The sequence below is a fragment of the Podarcis melisellensis genome (assembly GCF_964234715.1).
Source record: "Podarcis melisellensis genome assembly, chromosome: 2".
Classification (NCBI taxonomy): domain Eukaryota; kingdom Metazoa; phylum Chordata; class Lepidosauria; order Squamata; family Lacertidae; genus Podarcis; species Podarcis melisellensis.
The window spans coordinates 103,232,812-103,251,259 of NC_138529.1; the positions used below are offsets into that span (position 1 = coordinate 103,232,812).

General features: G+C 49.0%; 1 protein-coding gene across 2 annotated transcripts in view; it reads right to left on the bottom strand.

The window, feature by feature from the left end:
- Positions 1-12,730, bottom strand: part of LOC309364921 (G-protein coupled receptor 22-like) — a 38,649-nt gene extending 25,919 nt beyond the window's left edge. Inside the window, exon 1 of one of the 2 annotated variants that reach the window (XR_014165902.1) lies at positions 12,063-12,730. The gene's annotated coding sequence lies outside the window, so the exon portion shown is untranslated. Of the gene's footprint in view, positions 1-11,710; positions 12,037-12,062 lie in introns of those variants that run through there. The other variant, XM_081902935.1, reaches the window with a different exon arrangement.
- Between the last annotated feature and the right edge of the window lie 5,718 nt (positions 12,731-18,448).

An 18,448-nucleotide genomic window follows, 5' to 3' on the forward strand; every position in this document is an offset into this window, starting at 1 on the left:
ATTTACAAAAATACAGTGATACCTCGGGTTAAGAACTCAATTCGTTCTGGCGGTCCGTTCTTAACCTGAAACTGTTCTTAACCTGAGGTACCACTTTAGCTAATGGGGCCTCCCACTGCCGCCGTGCGATTTCTGTTCTCATCCTGAAGCAAAGTTCTTAACCCGAGGTACTATTTCTGGGTTAGTGGAGTCTGTAACCTGAAGCGTATGTAACCCAAGGTACCACTGTAAAACAAAATAAAATCTGAATGCCATTTTTAAAAAAGAATGAACTGTATAATGTATACAGTAACATTCGCTCCTTACCATGTTGTGATTAGGGGCTTTGTGGTTGCAGAATTTTCAAATACCTTAGAACTGCAAGGGCCTCTGCTTTTAAGGTTAAACAAAGCATACCCCCAGCTTCTTTCCCCCATTCCAGGACGCAGTGTCAACTCACCCTCCCCAATATGTGTTTGCATGTAAATTAATACAAAGCCTTCAAAGCCTGGCACCACAGCAACCTGCTAATGAGGCTAATGAAGCAATGTCAACTGTGTCTGCTTCAAGGATAACGAGCTCAGAAGCAGCTCATGAGGCAAGACAGTGTACTGTGACACACATGCCTCGAGGGCTGGGCAAATAAAGGCCGCCTGGACCCAAGGAAAGAGAGGGATGATTGTCTACTCTTCATTTCCCTGGGGAAAGGGAGTTTTATATCCCATGGAATTTAGAGAGGGAAATCATATGCTGCAAAGCTCACAATGCAGAGGAACCCTGACAGAGCCCCCTGCAAGAAAAGGGAAATCCATTTCATCTTAAAATATCGAAAAGATGGGGATTAATACATGGAAGGATGTGATATATTATTATTATTTTACAAAATAGCACTTAGATGCTGGTAAGAGATGGTGGACACTAGCACATCTCCAGTGAGTCAAATGCCAGCTTTCCCCAGAGAGATGAATATTTGCTACTTGTGCCTTTTAAGATGAAGAAATGCAACTGCAGAACTAGCAAGGGGGAAGTTAGAAAGAGCTGGGAACTGTGCAAGAGGCGGCGTTTCCACAGACTGAGCCGAACTATTAAGAGTGCAATATTCAATTAATCAGCTGCGATTTCATTGACTAGAAAAGACCAAATAATCAGCAGGGGATTTTGATTTATTTTTAAATACAAGTGCGTACAAAAACTGAAGATGGCAAACAAACCCTGTCTTATTAGCATTTCCAGAGAGGAAATTAGTCTCTCGTTAGTCTCAAACAAACATCTTTGTTAGCGTTAAGTCTCTTGAAGCAACAAGTACAAAGGATCTGGTGGCACCTTAAAAGCTAAGAAATTCATCGTGGCATAAGCTTTCAGGGATTCAAGATCCCTTTGTCAGATCCATGAAGTGGAATCTTAGCTGGCAGGTATTTAAGAGAGAAAATGGCAAGGCATGAGTTGAAAGGCAATTCTTATCGGAGGTGTTTTATTTGTATTGTATGAGAAAGGGGTGGAGGTGCTGCTTCTACGAAGAAATAATAATAATAATAATAATAATAATAATAATAATAATAATAATAATAATAATTTATTACTTATACCCTGCCCATCTGGCTGGGTTTCCCCAGCCTCTCTGGGTGGCTCCCAACAGAATATTAAAAACCCGGTAAAACGTCAAACATTTAAAACTTCCCTAAACAGGGTTGCCTTCAGATGTCTTCGTGATGCATGCGCAAACACACACACACACACACACACACACACACACCATTTGGAAGCAAAAGAAGTATGCTTTGTTTCATTAGTTTTGGTTCCCCCCATATGCAAATTCAGAAATATTTTGATTAATCAGTTAATCAGCTACAACTTGTAAGATTAATCAACTAAGTTTTCTTTAGTGACAGGCCTACTAATTACCTGAGGGAGTCCCCCCCCCCTTAGTAGTGATTTACATCTCATGAATTGGTAAAGAAGCCGTGCCGTGTACAACGAATTCTGAAAGCAAAGCACTGTAAAAGGTACATAGGTCTCCTGAAAAAATTGAGTGTCTGTACTGTATTAAACATTATACAGAATCATAGTTGGAAGGGACCTCCGAGGGTCATCTAGTCCAACCGCCTGCAGTGTAGGAATCTCAGCTAAAGCATCCCCAATAGGTGGCCATCCAACCTCTGCTTTAAAATCTCCAGTGAAAGAGTCCACAACCTCCTGAGGGAGTCCATTTCACTGTCAAACAGCTCTTACTACCAGAAAGTTATTCCTGACGTTTAGTTCAGAATCTCCTTTCTTGTTACGTGAAGCCATTGGCTCGAGTCCTACCCTCCAGAGCTGGAGAAAACAAGCTTGCTCCATCTTCCATGGGACAGGCATTGAAATATAGATAATAATATCAATACGGTGGCACCTCGGTTTTTGAACAGCTTAGTTCACGAACTTGGAACCTGAACGCTGCAAAACCGGAAGTAGGTGTTCCGGTTTTCGAACTTTTTTTCGGAAGCCGAACATGCTCCATTTTGAGTCCCCCCATGATTCCTGTTACGCTGCTAATTTGTGCCCCCTCCCATTGTAATTCAAGCCTTCCGTTTCCGATTGCAGTGTTCTGAGGTGATATTTGGTGCTTTTGTTTTTGCTATTTATTTTGCATTTTTTGTTTTGAGGCTTTTTCAGTTAATTTGTTTTTGTGACTGTGTGGATCACAGTTCACCTACTGATTGATTGATTGAGTGACTGTGGAAATGGATAAAAGCCCCCCATCCAAACAATGACTCAGTACAGGTAAGAAAAAATACTAATTTTAATTTTTATCATCTACAATACTGTTTTATTTATAGTATAGTACTGGTTTCATTTCATGGATCAATGGTCTCGGTAGATAGTAAAATTCATGTTAAATTGCTGTTTTAGGGGTTGTTTTTAAAAGTCTGGAACGGATTAATCCGTACTTCACTACCTTCTATGGGAAAGCATGCCTTGGTTTTGGAATGCTTTGGTTTTGGAGCAAGTCTTCCGGAACGGATTAAATTTGAGAACCAAGGTGCCACTGTACTGCACCCAGGGTCAAAGGCTGTATACTTCGTTGAATATCAGTTTCTGGGAATTTGGAGAGGTAGAATGCCACTCCCCCCCCAGTTTCTTTGGGGGGGGGTAGGCCTCCCAGAGGCATCAGGTTGGCCACAATGGGAGCAGAATGCTATGTGGGCAGAGCTTTCCTTAGGTTATCTAATCATTTCCTTAGCCAGATGGTCCACAGTAGCAGTCATTTAAACTATCTGGAAAAGCTGTGTATATTTATCCAAGCAATGTGAGTGTTAGTTGCTATCTCAAAAATTTGTGTTCCATGTGGCAAGATAGTTGCTATCTCGCCCATTATTAAACCACTTTCTTCTTTGGATAATCCTGCACTACACTGATTCTCTGTTCTGCTAGGTTCCCGATATGCCCACTATTCCAATTGTCTCATTTCGTACCAAGCACTCCAGTTTGTCAAAAAAAATGGATGCACCGTGCCATATTAGAAGCAAAAAAACTTGTTCTGATGAATTGGAAGAGCCGCAAAAAGATTCCATTGAGCACATGGATTGACAATAAGGACTAGCCACATACGAACGAACTGCATGTCGACGCAAATTAAGAATGGATAAATATGAAGAAATCTGGAAGGAATTTAATACTTAAGCGATAAGTCGGACGGTGGTGGGAAGTAGGGGGATGACAGGTGGGGAAGTATTGTTAAAAAGGTGTAGTCATAGGTATATCAGTACTCAAATATGAAACGTTAAATTGTGTTATTGCGGTTTTTGTTGCATGTGTTTTTTGTGGTCGTTGTTTGTATTGAAAAAACGATTAAATAAATTAAAAAAATACCAAGCACTCCAGCTCCCCCACCTTGGCTTTGGGGAGAAGCCTTTCCACTCCAAGCCAAACTATACTCTGTCCTGCTACTCTCTGCACTGGCTCTATGACGGTTGCAGTGCTGCAAGCATGGAACAGGGACACTGCAGTTAATATTCCAGGCTAATCCAAAATGAAAACAGTATATAATCCTTTGCACGGGCTATGAAATGATCTGGCTTGGAGCCCGACTATTATTTTTTTTGAGACTGGCCTGGTCTGCTCTCTTGTCGAAAAGAACATCCAGGTTGCTAAACAAGGGTTAACAACGATGGCTGCACTTGAGTGCCTGCCTCTTCCCCATTTAGGACACCAGTCGATCCCTTGCCTTTCACGTTGCGCAACTGAGCATGACAGAAACAGCACAAGGCAAAGGCAGCAAGGTGTGCACAGGCCGGCGGGAGGGGGGCAGGTTGGGGAGGGAAGGAATAAGCAGAGTTTTAATTTAACCAAAACAATTACATGCGCAGAGATTTCATCAGTAATGACTTTTCTTCTTTAATCCTTCGAACAAGGCAGCACTTGGAAGGGGTGGGGGCCAACGTTTCTGCACAAAAGTGTTGCGCTCTTGTTCTTGCGCAGCCAAGGTCACTGTTCAATACCTTTCCGTTCCGGAAAAAAAGACCAGCCTGCAGGTGACTGAAAAGCACAGTATGGCTTGCGACGAGTGCGCCGGCTTTCTTGACCTAATTCAGGACCGGGGTAGGAAACTGGCTGCCCTCAATGAGAAACAGCCAAGCTGTTGGGCAGCGAGTGCCAAAATGGACGTAGCTCAGGGGGACAGCACTTGCTTTGCATGCAGAAGGTTCCAGGTTCAAGACATGAAATCTTCCTCAGGCAAGGCTGGGGGCATGCAGCTGTGGAGAGCTGCTGCCAGTCTGTGCAGACAGCACTGAGCTGGGTGGACTGAAGAAGAAGAAGAGTTTGGATTTGATATCCCGCTTTATCACTACCCGAAGAAGTCTCAAAGCGGCTAACATTCTCCTTTCCCTTCCTCCCCCACAACAAACACTCTGTGAGGTGAGTGGGGCTGAGAGACTTCAGAGAAGTGTGACTAGCCAAAGGTCGCCCAGCAGCTGCATGTGGAGGAGCGGGGAAGCGAACCCGGTTCCCCAGATTACGAGTCTACTGCTCCTAACCACTACACCACACTGGCTCTCATCTGATTCATTGTAAGGCAGCTTCCCATCTCCCTATTCAGGGTGCAAATGTGTTGCACAGTCTTCCAGTGCTTGATGATGGGGCAGGATTGATGTGGTGGCGCTGGAAGGGGTTTCTAGAAAGTATTCATATGCCAGCTGCACCAAGACCAAGAACCTCACAACCCACTTTTCACAGGTTTCTGTTGCAGAATTTTGTTATGGGAAAGCTCTGGGACACAGCTGGGCTTCTGCAGCAAACATTCACCGATTGCATTTATACTTCACCTTTTCCTCCAAGGAGCTCAAAGAAACGTGCATAGTTCCCAACCCCCCAATCCTCCTCATTTCATGTTCACAACAACCCTGTGAAGTAGGACGGGCTGAGAGGCCGTGTCTGGGTCAAGGTCACCCAGTGAGCGCCAGAGCCATGTGGGGATTTGAACCCTGGTCTCTCCCAGCTCCTGGTCTGACACTCTAGCCAGTATACCACACTGTCTCTTTACAGTGGCAACCATTTGGTGGATGACGCTCTTGAACGCACCCCCTTTGACCCAGCGTGCAATTAACACAGTGGAAAGGAAAGGGCTTCCAGCTGGGTTAGTATGAAACTCCATATTGTATAGACCATCGTCTAAGACGGGGTCAGCAAACTTTTTCAGCAGGGGGCTGGGTCCACTGTCCCTCAGACCATGTGGTGGGCAGGACTATATTTTTTGGGGGGGAATGAATGGATTCCTATGCCCCACAAATAACCCAGAGATGCATTTTAAATAAAAGGACACATTCTACTCATGTAAAAACACATTGATTCCCAGATCGTCAGCGGGCCGGATTTAGAAGGTGACTGGGCCGCATCTGGCCCCTGGGCCTTAGTTTGCCTACCCATGATCTAAGGTTATGGGACTCTTATGCAGAAAAGCGAATGAAGTTTGACTGAGAGCATCCTATGTAAATTGGAGGGGGGGAGGGGCCGCGAAGTAGGCTCCAGGGGATGCAATGCAGCAAGCTGTCAATCACTCAGTATCTGAAAATTCCATTCTTCGCCCCCAGCAAGTGGAAGGAGACCAACTATTAACGGGTGTTGAAGTGACAGAGATGAGACAGAGCGGCGAGAAAGACGGGAGCGAAGACTTGCTGTGTTATATTGGTAAGCGGCATCATCTGCGATGCATCCCACACAATGCCTGGTTCTTTTCAGAAACATGCAAGATTTCCCTGTTGTGGACCCTCAAACGCTACTGCCCTCTGCCCCAGCCCTACACTCCAGGAAAAGGAGAGAGATCTGTCAAGCCATCCAACCCCTCCCCCCCGCCTCCAAATCTCTCTGTTACTTGGAATGAACTATGAAACCAATATGTACCATTTAGGGTCCGTGCGCGAGCTGCATTGTGTGTGCGCGCTTTATGGGCACTCGGCTAATGTGCCGAATGACCCCTGGGCATAGACACAGACTTATGAAATAAGGATGCCAAGCACCGCTCTGCACGGCCCATTAACCCCCATACTGCCCGCGGAGTCTCAGAGACCGAACCACAAGAGAAGATGATCTGCTGTGAAGATGATGAAATCTGTCTAGTTAGACCACCACCACTTGAGCTGTCCAAGTACTTATCTCTGCCTTCTTTTGGGGGGGCGGGAGGGGGGGACCGTAACAGCATCCAGTGCAACTGACTTCTGGGGTTGGTGTGTTGTGCGAAAAGCACACAGAGTGCAATGAGATTGAGTGTTTTTTGGGGGGAGGCTTGGTTAATTTCATTGTACATAGGTTGTACATTGACAATAAAGGTATTATTATTATTATTATTATTATTATTATTATTATTATTACCTCACGGTCTCACCTTCCCAGTTCCTAATCCAGTTACAAAATACATATGAATCCCTGTAGAGTTTGGACAGCAGGACTGTAACTGCTACATAACCCTATACAGTGGTACCTCAGGTTAAGTACTTAATTCGTTCTGGAGGTCCGTTCTTAACCTGAAACTCTTCTTAACTTGAAGCACCACTTTAGCTAATGGGGCCTCCTGCTGCTGCCACGCCACTGGAGCACGATTTGTGTTCTCATCCTGAAGCAAAGTTCTTAACCCGAAGCACTATTTCTGGGTTAGCAGAGTCTGTAACCTGAAGCGTATGTAACCTGAGGTACCACTGTACAGTGGTACCTCAGGTTACAAACACCTCAGCTTACAAATACTTTGGGTTACAGACTCCACTAACCTGGAAGTAGTACCTCAGGTTAAGAACTTTACCTCAGGATGAGAACAGAAATTGCGCGCCGGCAGCACAGCAGGCCCCATTAGCTAAAGTGGTACCTCAGGTTAAGAACGGTTTCGGGTGAAGAACAGAGGTACCACTGTACACCCATTAAGACAGGGTGTCTCCCTAGCTTAAATCCCAGGGCTTAACCCTGGAAGAGGTGAAGAAAAAAACTGAGAGAGAGGGCTGCATGTATTGAGAACAGCATTAGACTTTTGCTGGGGGAAGACCTGTGTTCAAATCCCAGCCACGAAACTCCTTGGGTCAGTCAGTATAGCTCAATTCAGCCAGACTCCCTTTCTGCAATGAGCATCATGTGAGGGAAAGAGCGCAAGGTATGCTCACTGGCCTTCCTCCTGCCATTGTGTCTCTCGTCAGCAGCTACACGTTGGAGGAGGTCTGAATCAGAGAGGCTAGTGCAGTGTTTCCCAGATTTGGGTCTGCACCTGCTTTTGGACCAGAACTCCCATCATTCCTAGCTTGAGAAACACTGAGCTAGCTTGTGTGTAGGCTTCTGGCACAACCGAGAACCCTGATTGCCAGGGCCAGACTTTAAAAGATTCTCCAGTTATGGCTCCCTGCCCAGTGCTGTTGACAGTGCCCTTCCCATCAAAGTCCCCATGCAGTATGGCTACTGGCTGCCAGTCACTCACTCACTCACTCACTCAGCAGTTACTCACATATGTGTTAACCCAGCAACACTTTTTTTTATTGCCAATGAGCTGCCAATTAGCCCTGTTTTGTGGCAAGCTGCTGCCATCTTGAATTCTCCCAGGATGCAATGCCTGATGTTGGTACTGTACTGGATTGATAGCATGAGACAGGGATATACGCACGCTAGCCTTCAAGTCTAAGCCACCCTACTCAGGCAATTGCCTGGATCACCTACCCAAACCCAATTTCCATAGGTTAAAAAAGGTAGAATGTAGAGGATCCTGGGACAGTTACGTCCAATCGAAGGCGACTATGGGGTTGCAGTGCTCATCTCGCTTTCAGGCCGAGGGAGCCAGCGTTTGTCCACAGACAGCTTTCTGGGTCATGTGGCCAGCATGACTAAACTGCTTCTGGTGCAATCTCTAAAGTGATTGTCAGGTTTTTGCAGGCAAGTAAGTATTGTCAGGTTTTTGCAGGCAACACTGAGCTGATTTCTGTTTTTTAACCTTTCAGTCGTATGACTTTATTTATATATAATTGTTTGTAAACCACTCTGATTATTATTTTTTTAATAGCTAGTGGTATAGAAATATTTTTAATATATAAGTAAATAAATAAAATAATGTGGACTAGAATCCCCATTTCTTAGTCCATAAGAGCACATTGAAAGATTGGGGAGAAATGCCAGCCACGTACCACCTTAACTGTGAGAATGGTAGGGAGGATTAAAGCGCATTAAATATTCAGAATCTTGACTACCGAAACCTGTAGAATAATTCAGGGAGGAGACGGCAAAATGGTAAAAGCTATCCTTATGCTCAAGGCTGGACTGACTCCAAAAATAAACATCTCCCCCTTCTCCCCTCTCCATTAACATGCGCGGCAGTGGGCTACAAAGGAAGACCATGAGCCTGGTAGCCACAGAACCACAACATCAATGCTAACACAGTATCAGGGCACCTCCCAACCAATCAGTTATCCTCCCAAGCCCTGCAGCTTGGCAAAGAAACATCATTATCTTCATTTTATAAGTGAGGCACAGAGTGAGATTGACTTGGCCACGTTGGAAAAATGAGTCTGCTCTAGAGTTGCAAGCAATAATAAATCAAAGACAGCCAACTCCCTCCCCCTCAAAAAACACACATACACTCGACAGAACACACTTTTCACCCACGGAAGACTAAAATCTGGACTCCTAACTCCCTACATATTCCCCTTTCCTCACCCAAAGACATTTCCTAAGTCAAATACTAAGACAAAAAGAGACAAACCAAAGCCCCAAATCCTATTCCCTGTCCTCCCACCAATTATGCCTTAAAACCCACTTTCGGGAAATTACAGGTGGCCTATGCATATATTGAAATGTGCACACTAAGGCCGATTTCTGTTTCAGAGATCCAAGGGGGTTGTTTCACACCATTGCACTTCTCAGGGCAGAGAAACACTTCCCACACAGGAAAAAGCTATACTGTATGTACATCACCTCTCAATTGCCTATAGATAATCTCTTCTTACAGCCAGCCAACGAAGGGTCCTAGACACAGGCACATTGTGTTCTAGTGTCTCCCTGAGTCAAACACAAGCACAGCCATGCCTGGTGCCCCGAGGTACGTTTCACACATTGCTCAGTGAACGCACGCTCAACAGGCAGATGTAGCCAACCACGTACCCCTGACTAGCATATGCCTGTTTGCAAACATGTCTATTGCATCCACATCTTGCAATTTAGGTGTAGACTTTTAAGCCGCTCAGAGCGTACACCATGCACCTAAATCGTAAGATGCTAAAGGAGGCTTCGGTATATAAAACTCCCTCGGTGCCACACAACCTATTAAGATTACAAAACAAAGAAATGACGAAGATTAAAAGTACAGAGACAAGCAGCCAGAAACCCAATACAATCCAGCAAAACTATACCATAGAACAAAAATACAGAACATGCTGAAATGTTCAGGCAACTTGGTGGTAGCGTTGGTGGGGAATCTTTGCTTGGTCCTGGACTGGCTCCAATCAAGTAGGAATTATACAGACTGGGAGCCACAACCAAAAAGGTGCTATTTCCCCCTCTGGTTACCTCCCACCCACCCTGGGATGGCGGGCCTTTTGGGACCCAGAAAAGCACCTTTGATGAGAGGCATAAATATGTAATGGCTGAAGCGGAACTGGGATAGCTCAGTTGGCAGAGCATGAGACTTTTAATGCCAGGATCATGGGCTCGAACCCCACCTTGGGCAAAATATTCCTGCATTGCAGGGGGCTGGACTAGATGACCTTCATGGTCCCCTCCCAACCCTATGATTCTGTGACCTAGCTTGCAATGGCGGAGTGGAAGCATAGCTGGCGTCTGTCCCTGGTTCATTTGCCCACCCTTCCCTGTTCCACGGGGCACAACCCCTGGTCAGAATCTTGGCCCCTGCATGGAGGGGGGAATGGCAAGGACTATGGGGCAGCTGGCACCCATAAGGTGGCAGGCCAGCAGAGGTTTGCCAAAGGGTTTCCAGCTAGCTTGGCACCTCCAAGCCAATCCTCACCTGCTCCCTTCAGAGGATGAGGGAGTCTTGTTGGCCCCCATTTCCCTCCTCCCTCACAGAGTGGAAATCTCTCCACCTCAAAAATTAAAGGCTTCCGAGATTGCCCCACAGCCAGGGGTGCCAACTTGGATAAATAATATTGGGGAGGGGGCAGGTAAGCCCCGCCCTGCGTAATCGACCACATGATAGGGTGCATCCACACCGTTTGAATGGCAATGCCCATCAACTTTAGGGCAATGCCCATCAATTTTATAGGGGAGGGCCCACAGCATCTCCCCAAGTATTCAGGCTGCTACTTCCTTCGAAGGAGACCCGGCTCGCTCCAAACCTACCTTCTCCCATTCCTTCCAGAGGCGGCCCAGGAATCCCAAGCTACGCTGCCACTCCGCCCCCTCGACTGCCCTGAAGTCACGACACCCCCACCGCCTCCCCTCTCTCCTCGGTCCCGGCTTTTTAACCCGCCCCTTCCTCCTTCCAGGCAAACAAACAAGCAAAAAGCGCGGGCGGGCTCTTCCCCCCCCCCAATCCTCCCTCGTAAGTCCCGAGTGCCCGACGCCGGCCCAGCCCGGACGGAGCCACGTCCACCTTAGAGGGCAGCGCGCCGCCGCCCCCGCTCCTGCTGCCCAACCTGCCCGGCTGCCCTCCCCGCTCGCGCAGAAAGCCGCAGCCGCAGGTCGCTTCCCAAGGTCAGCGGGGAAGAAGCCCAGAGCTGCTTCCCGGCCAGGGCTGCTGCCAGCTCGCCTGCCCGGGCTACTCCCTCGACCCTCCGCGACGGAGGAAAGCCAGAGCTCTGCTGGGAAGCCCCGACGACGAGGCCACCTTGGCGCCAAAAGGGGGACAGCAGGTGGGTGGCGGGGAGAGGTGGCAGCGGCGTCTGCCCCTCCGCTCTTTGCGCAAGGGCAAGACTTCGCCTGAGCTCGGGCACCTGTTTACAAACACGAGGCTCGCCCCGAGGCCATGGTGCCTCGGAGCATGTGCAGAAAGCGTCTCTCTCCAACGGGCACCGTTCTCCTCCCGCCTAGGCATGCCCCCCCCCCGAAGAAAGCAGCCTCCTGACGAGGGACGTTCCTTGCGCGCTGACCCCCTGCCTTTCTCCTAAGCCAGCCCGGGGGGTGGGAGCGTCCCTCCTTTTCTCCCGCCCCCCCCAACCGGGCTCGTTATCCCGTCTGGAACTCTTGGGGATTTGCAGCCCCGGCCTGGCCCGCCTTTGCGGCCGCGGACATCCCTGCTGCCTCCCTCGCCCGTCCCCGGAGCAGCGGGGGCGCTCACCTGGGGCCGACGGCTCGGATCTCAGCGGAGGCGAAGGCGCAAGCCCGGCTGCGGCATCTCCGTGCGGCTGCCCAGGAGCTGCTGCTCGCCATCATCCCCGTCAGCAGCACTGCCGCTTCGCCTCCTCCTCCTCCTCCTCCTCCTCCCAGCGCCACCCTCCAGCTCGGCGGGCTCCGCTGCTTTCTCTCCCTCCTGGCCCAGCCTGTGAAGCCGGCGACGGGCTCGTGGCCGCGCCGCGCGCCGCTGCCTGCCTGCACATCTGGAGAGCTGCGCGCGAGAGAGCGCAAAACATTAAAAAAAACGCGCGCGCGCGCGCGCAAAAAGCTCCTTCGCGCTTCGCAGCAGGGCGAACCTGGGCGCGCCGTCGCCGCAGAGAGCCTCGCGCCTTTCTTGCCAGCAGCCGGCAGCTCCCACGGTCCGGGCTGGATGGCGCGCAGCGGCGCGAGGGAAGGAGGGGCTTGGCACGTGCTGCTGCTGCTGCTGCTGCTCCTCGCGAGCTCCTGCCCTCTCCGCGCAGCCACAGGGCGAGGGAGGGCCCAAGGGCGCTGCCCCGCCGCCCTCTCCACCTGCAGGGTGCGCTCGCGGATATAGGAAACTGACCCCGTTCTTCCCCCCTGGACAGGTGGAGGCAGCCATTCTTAATGCTGCTCCGTGGGGCGCTTGGCCGCAGACCCGCGAGCGGCCCTCTAAGGCCTTCTCTTCCGGTAGGGAGCGGGAGGAAGTGTGACCCCCCTGAGCAACTCAGCAGAAAAGCCCCCCGCTCTTCTTCTTCCGCCCAAGCAATTCAGCGCTGCACCCTAGAAGGAGTGGAGAGCCCTGAAGCTCCTCCCCGGGGAACCCCAGGCCGATTAACTTGTCTACCTCACAGGGTGGTTGAGGACCTGGTCTCGAACTCCGTGGAGAAGTGGCGGGCTGTACATGCAATACTTGCCTATATAAAATTGCTAGGCCTGGGTGCGAATTTGTGTGGCTTTGCGGAGATCACCACCAGCTTGCTAAAGCTACAACCCGATTCGGAATACAGTGGTACCTCGTTTACATACGCTTCAGGTTAGATACACTTCGGGTTACAGACTCCGCTAACCCAGAAATAGTACCTTGGGTTAAGAACTTTGCTTCAGGATGAGAACAGAAATCGTGCTCCGGCGGCAGCAGGAGGCCCCATTAGCTAAAGTGGTGCTTCAGGTTAAGAACGGTTTCAGGTTAAGAACGGACCTCTGGAACGAAATAAGTACTTAACCCAAGGTACCACTGTACTGATTTGGGAGAGCCAGCAGCTATGGCAATAGCTCGCCTCCCCAAAAGGGTATGGGAGAATGTGATGCCAACTTCCAATACCAAGACGAAGGTCTACCTCGCCTGCGTTTTGAGCATGCTGCTTTATGGAAGCGAGTCGTGAGCAACGTACAGCCGCCAGGAGCTACGCCTCAATGCCTTCCACATGTGCTACGTCAGGAAGGTTTTGGGCATCGCATGGGCAGTTTCAAACAAAGATGAGCTTTTCCAATCCCACCTTCCCAGCATGTTTGCTCTCCTGTCTTAGTGACATCTACACAGGCTTGGTCTTGTCCACAAAATGGAAGATGGCAGGATCCCCAAGGACTTGCTCTGTGGGGAGCTGGCTTCAGGCACCAGCCCATTGGCAGTCCAACTCTGTGTTACAAAGACATCAGCAAACATGGCATGAAGGCTGGCAACCTCTACCCCACCCTGTGGGGATCCCTTGCAGATGACCGCAGGTCAAGCAGTGACCAGAGGAGGAAGGATTCCTGGGGAGAAGCACAGAGAGAAGAAACACCATGGTGCATCTGCAACAGCAGAACCGGGCGCCTTCATCTGCCGCTGCTGCAACAAAACACGTCTCTCCCGTATCAGCCTCTACAGCCACAGCAGCCACCGCAACCTTCGAACAGTTTGACTTCACTTGCAAAGGCGCATTCCTCCATTGTCCCCTGAGATAGACAGATGCCAACAACTCGATGCTTTACAATGCGGCGGTGAGTGAACAACCTCGTTCATGGCCCAGAATGGCTTCTGGCACCTTATTACGTTCATGGGAGAATTGCATGCTTGGAATGTTAGGGAAGTAAAATGCACCAGAGGAGGAACTCCAGGTCCAGCGGACACAGACTTAGCTCCCCAAGAGTCTCCCCACCACTGGCACGGTTGCCCAAGAGGGAAGGTGACCCTCCGTTTGCAGAACAGCCCCCCACCTTCTGCATCACAAATTTGAAAGGTATTGCAGCTTCCTTCTTCCCTACCACCAGAGTGGGAAGGGTGCTGATCAAAGCTTTGGTGTGTGATGAAACCACTGTTTCGGAGACAAAGAAACAGGGCCAGTGAGTGGGAGACTAAGGCCGGCCCACCCTTGAGGCAGGGTGAGGCTACTGCCTCGGGCGGCTGGTTCCGCAGGGGCAGCAGATCCTGCCTCCAGAGAATGCATCACCCTTTGCTGCTGTGGTGGCGGCTGCCGCAGTGGCAGCAACAGCTGCAGCATGCTCCTTGGAGGCTGGATCTGCCAACCCTGGAAGGAGATCTGTGAGCTGGGGTGTCTGCAGACCTCATGTAAGACAGTGGATCTGCTGCCAGGAAAGCATGCACAGAAGGTCATATGAAGCTGCCATTGGCCCATCTGACTCAGTGTTTTCAACACTGACTGGCAGCAGCTCTCCAGGGTTTCAGGCAGTCGTCTCCCCTACCCCAGAATGGGGTCCTGAATGGGGCAACTGTGCCCCTGAAGGACCAGGTGCACAGCCTGGGAGTCATTTTGGACTCACAGCTGTCCATGGAGGCGCAGGTTAATTCTGTATCCAGGGCAGCTGTCTACCAACTCCACCTGGTACGCAGGCTGAGACCCTACCTGCCCGCAGACTGTCTCACCAGAGTGGTGCATGCTCTAGTTATCTCTCGGATGGACTACTTCAATGCGCTCTACGTGGGGCTACCTTTGAAGGTGACCCAGAAACTACAACTAACCCAGAATGCGGCAGCTAGACTGGTAACTGGGAGCGGCTGCCGAGACCATATAACACTGGTCTTGAAAGACCTACATTGGCTCCCAGTATGCTTCCGAGCACAATTCAAAGTGTTGGTGCTGACCTTTAAAGCCCTAAACGGCTTCGGTCTAGTATACCTGAAGGAGCGTCTCCACCCCCATCATTCTGCCAGGACACTGAGGTCCAGCGCCGAGGGCCTTCTGGCGGTTCCCTCATTGCGAGAAGTGAGGTTACAGGGAACCAGGCAGAGGGCCTTCTCGGTAGTGGCACCCGCCCTGTGGAACGCCCTCCCACCAGATGTCAAAGAGAAAAACAACTACCCGACTTTTAGAAGACATCTGAAGGCAGCCCTGTTTAGGGAAGCTTTTAATGTTTAATAGGTTATGGTATTTTATTATTCCGTTGGAAGCCGCCCAGAGTGGCTGGCGAAACCCAGCCAGATGGGAGGGGTATAAATAAATTATTATTATTATTATTATTATTGTTATTATTATTATTATTATTATTATTAACAACTGGAGATGCCAGGGATTGAACCTGGGACCTTCTGCATGCAATGCATGAGCCCTGCCAGCTGAGCTGCCGCCCTTCCCATGTACCTTACCTCCTCTCCTCTCGCTTCATGCTCTGCTTGTGTATATTTTTAAATAGAGCAAATATTGAAAGAACACCGTGAGTGATCTCCAGTGTTCTCTCCTCGAACCCAAATAGCGCTGCTCCCGAATTTCTCACGGTTCAGAGGAGCTGAAGGAGCTTAGGCTTATAAAAGCCCCCAAACTGGTTTAAAAATACATCTGCTGGAAGTTTTTGTCTTGGGTTTTAATCTCTGCCATGATGAATTCGGTTGGTGGCTTTAGGATGACAGGGTTGCCTAAGGGCCCCCCCAGCCCCCGTCTGTGAAAACGGGGAAAGAATAATACTCACCTGACACAGCTGTCATAAAGATTACAAGATAATGCATTTGAAGGGCTTTGAACACTTGAAAACCCTTATACAAAGGCCGCTTCCGATTAATAAATATGCAGTGCAATATTTATTACAATGTAATGGGTAAATATGTATTTGAATATAAATTTCCATTTGCCTGTGTCATGTTACGGCACTTAAAATGTAAGCAATCTTTACTGGAAGGATACGCTTATTAGGCACCGTCAGTGCCTTGTGGGGCCTGTAAATCAACCTTACGTTGGAGCTGGAATTCAGGAATTGGGGTGCAGGTTTAGGAGCGCCACAGATCAGGGGTGCACACTGGGAGAGCACAGGGTCCAGAGGGGTAAAGATCCAGTGCTTTCGTAAGGTTGCGGATGGTAGGCCATATCTGCCAATCAGAAGGTCGGCGGTTCGAATCCCCGCGACGGGGTGGGCTCCCATTGCTCAGTCCCTGCTCCTGCCAACCTAGCAGTTCGAAAGCACGTCAAAGTGCAAGTAGATAAATAGGTACCACTCCGGCAGGAAGGTAAACGGCGTTTCCGTGTGCTGCTCTGGTTCGCCAGAAGCGGCTTAGTCAGGCTGGCCACATGACCCGGAAGCTGTACGCCGGCTCCCTTGGCCAATAAAACGAGATGAGCGCCGCAACCCCAAGTCGGTCACGACTGGACCTAATGGTCAGGGGTCTCTTTATCTTTAAACTGTGCTAGTGTGGTGCGGTGGTTCGAGCGCTGGACTGAGGCCAGGGAAACCAGGGTTTGAATCTCTGCTCTGTCACAAAGCTCGCTTGTCGGGCCAGCCACTGCCTAGCCTACCTCCGAAGGTTGTTGCGAGGATAAAATTGGGGGACGCGGGAAAACATGTCTGCCACCTTGAGTTCATTGGAGGAAAGGCAGGAGGAGATATAAGTACTGTAACAAAAAATCCTAACATCTGTATCGGGGTCAGTAAACGTTTTCAGCAGGGGGCCGGTCCACTGTTCCTCGGAGTATGTGGTGGGCTGGACTATATTTTTTGGGGGGAAATGAACAAATTCCTATGCCCCACAAATAACCCAGAGATGCATTTTAAATAAAAGCACACATTCTTTTCATGTAAAAACACCAGGCAGGCCCCACAGATAACCCAGAGATGCATTTTAAATAAAAGGGCACCTTCCACTCATGTAAAACACGCTGATTCCTGGACCATCCATGGGCCGCGATTGGGCCGCATCCAGCCCCTGGGCCATAGTTTGCCTACCCCTGATCTATATACAGTGGTACCTCGGGTTAAGTACTTAATTCGTTTCGGAGGTCTGTTCTTAACCTGAAACTGTTCTTAACCTGAAGTACCACTTTAGCTAATGAGGCCTCCTGCTGCTGCCACACCGCTGCTGCACGATTTCTGTTCTCATCCTGAAGCAAAGTTCTCAACCCGAGGTAATATTTCTGGGTTAGCAGAGTCTGTAACCTGAAGCATATGTAACCTGAGGTACCACTATATTACCATTTATCCCAGTATATGTAGGCACGTATGTAGGCTGAGTCAAATTCCTAGTCTGTCTAGCCCAGTATTGTCTACACTGGCTGGCAGCAGCTCCCCATGGTTTCAGGAAGTTTATGGTCCCAATTCTACCTGGAGATCCTGGGGATTGAATCGTCAAGCAGATGCTCTACGACTGATCTTTCTCCCTTCCCCTGTAAGTGTCCATGTGTCCCCGTGTGTACCCCAGTATAACACAAAGCTCACTAAATGACCTTCAGCTAGTCATGATCTCTCAGCTTAACCTACGTTACAGGATTGGTATGATAAAGTGGGGAAGAACCAGGTTCTGGGGTCTTTGGAGGAAGAATAAGATTAAATGTCATGAATAATCCTTACTGCATTCCCAGCAAGCCTTTGGGATAATCACACCGTAGCAAGCAATTGCAGGTAGCCGTCTCAGTCCATGAAAACAAAGCAGTCCAACAGTAAAGCAAAACCCTCTTTTTAATAATTAGAAACAGCTAAAAAAGTCACAGTGAAAGTGATTGAATTCTTGGCCAGCAGTCTTGTTTAATCTCCCATCCCTTTGGATTGCTAATTTTTGCCTGATTAACTCTAAAGTTAATATCCTTTCCATGCCACTGAGAGCGAGCTGCTGGTGATTAGGTCTCAGAGATGCAGCTAGGGCTGCTCACAGACCAGACATTTAACGTAAAGTTACCAGATTTATGAATCCGGGGACACTTTTCAACTTCAATGGATTTTGTATGGGGACTGATTTTTAAATCCGGGGACTATCCCTGGGAAAAGGGGACATCTGGTGACCTTAATTTAACGTGCATTTAAAGAGCTTACTCAGAAGAATCCTGGGGACTGAGTTTGCTGAGGGTGCTGTGGACTGTAGTTCTGTGACAGGTGAACTACAGTTCCCAGGATTCCTTGAAGAAAGCCACCTATTTTAAACATACGGTACGTTTCAGTCTCTATTTTCTTGAGCACTGAATACTGGTTCTGAGTGGGCATCTGGTTTCTGGAATGTTTTAGAGGGAGAGACAATAAAGGGGGAGCAAAGTGGTGCTCAGTGAAGCCATATTGTTTATTACAGCTCTACGTGTTTCAGAGTTAAGAAAACAGATAAGAGGCTTCTTTGCAAATGCTGTATAAGCAGCTTCTGTGCCTTTAACATCTGCCTGGCAGGTGGTATTTAACAGGAAATTATTTCGCTGGCATGGATATGAAGGAATATGTTATGCTTCAAACCATGCCTTTTCTGTGTTTAACATTTTTGCTTTAATAGTTGCAACCCCCCACCCCAGGGACCTTAGGGTGAAAGGCAGGAAATAAATTA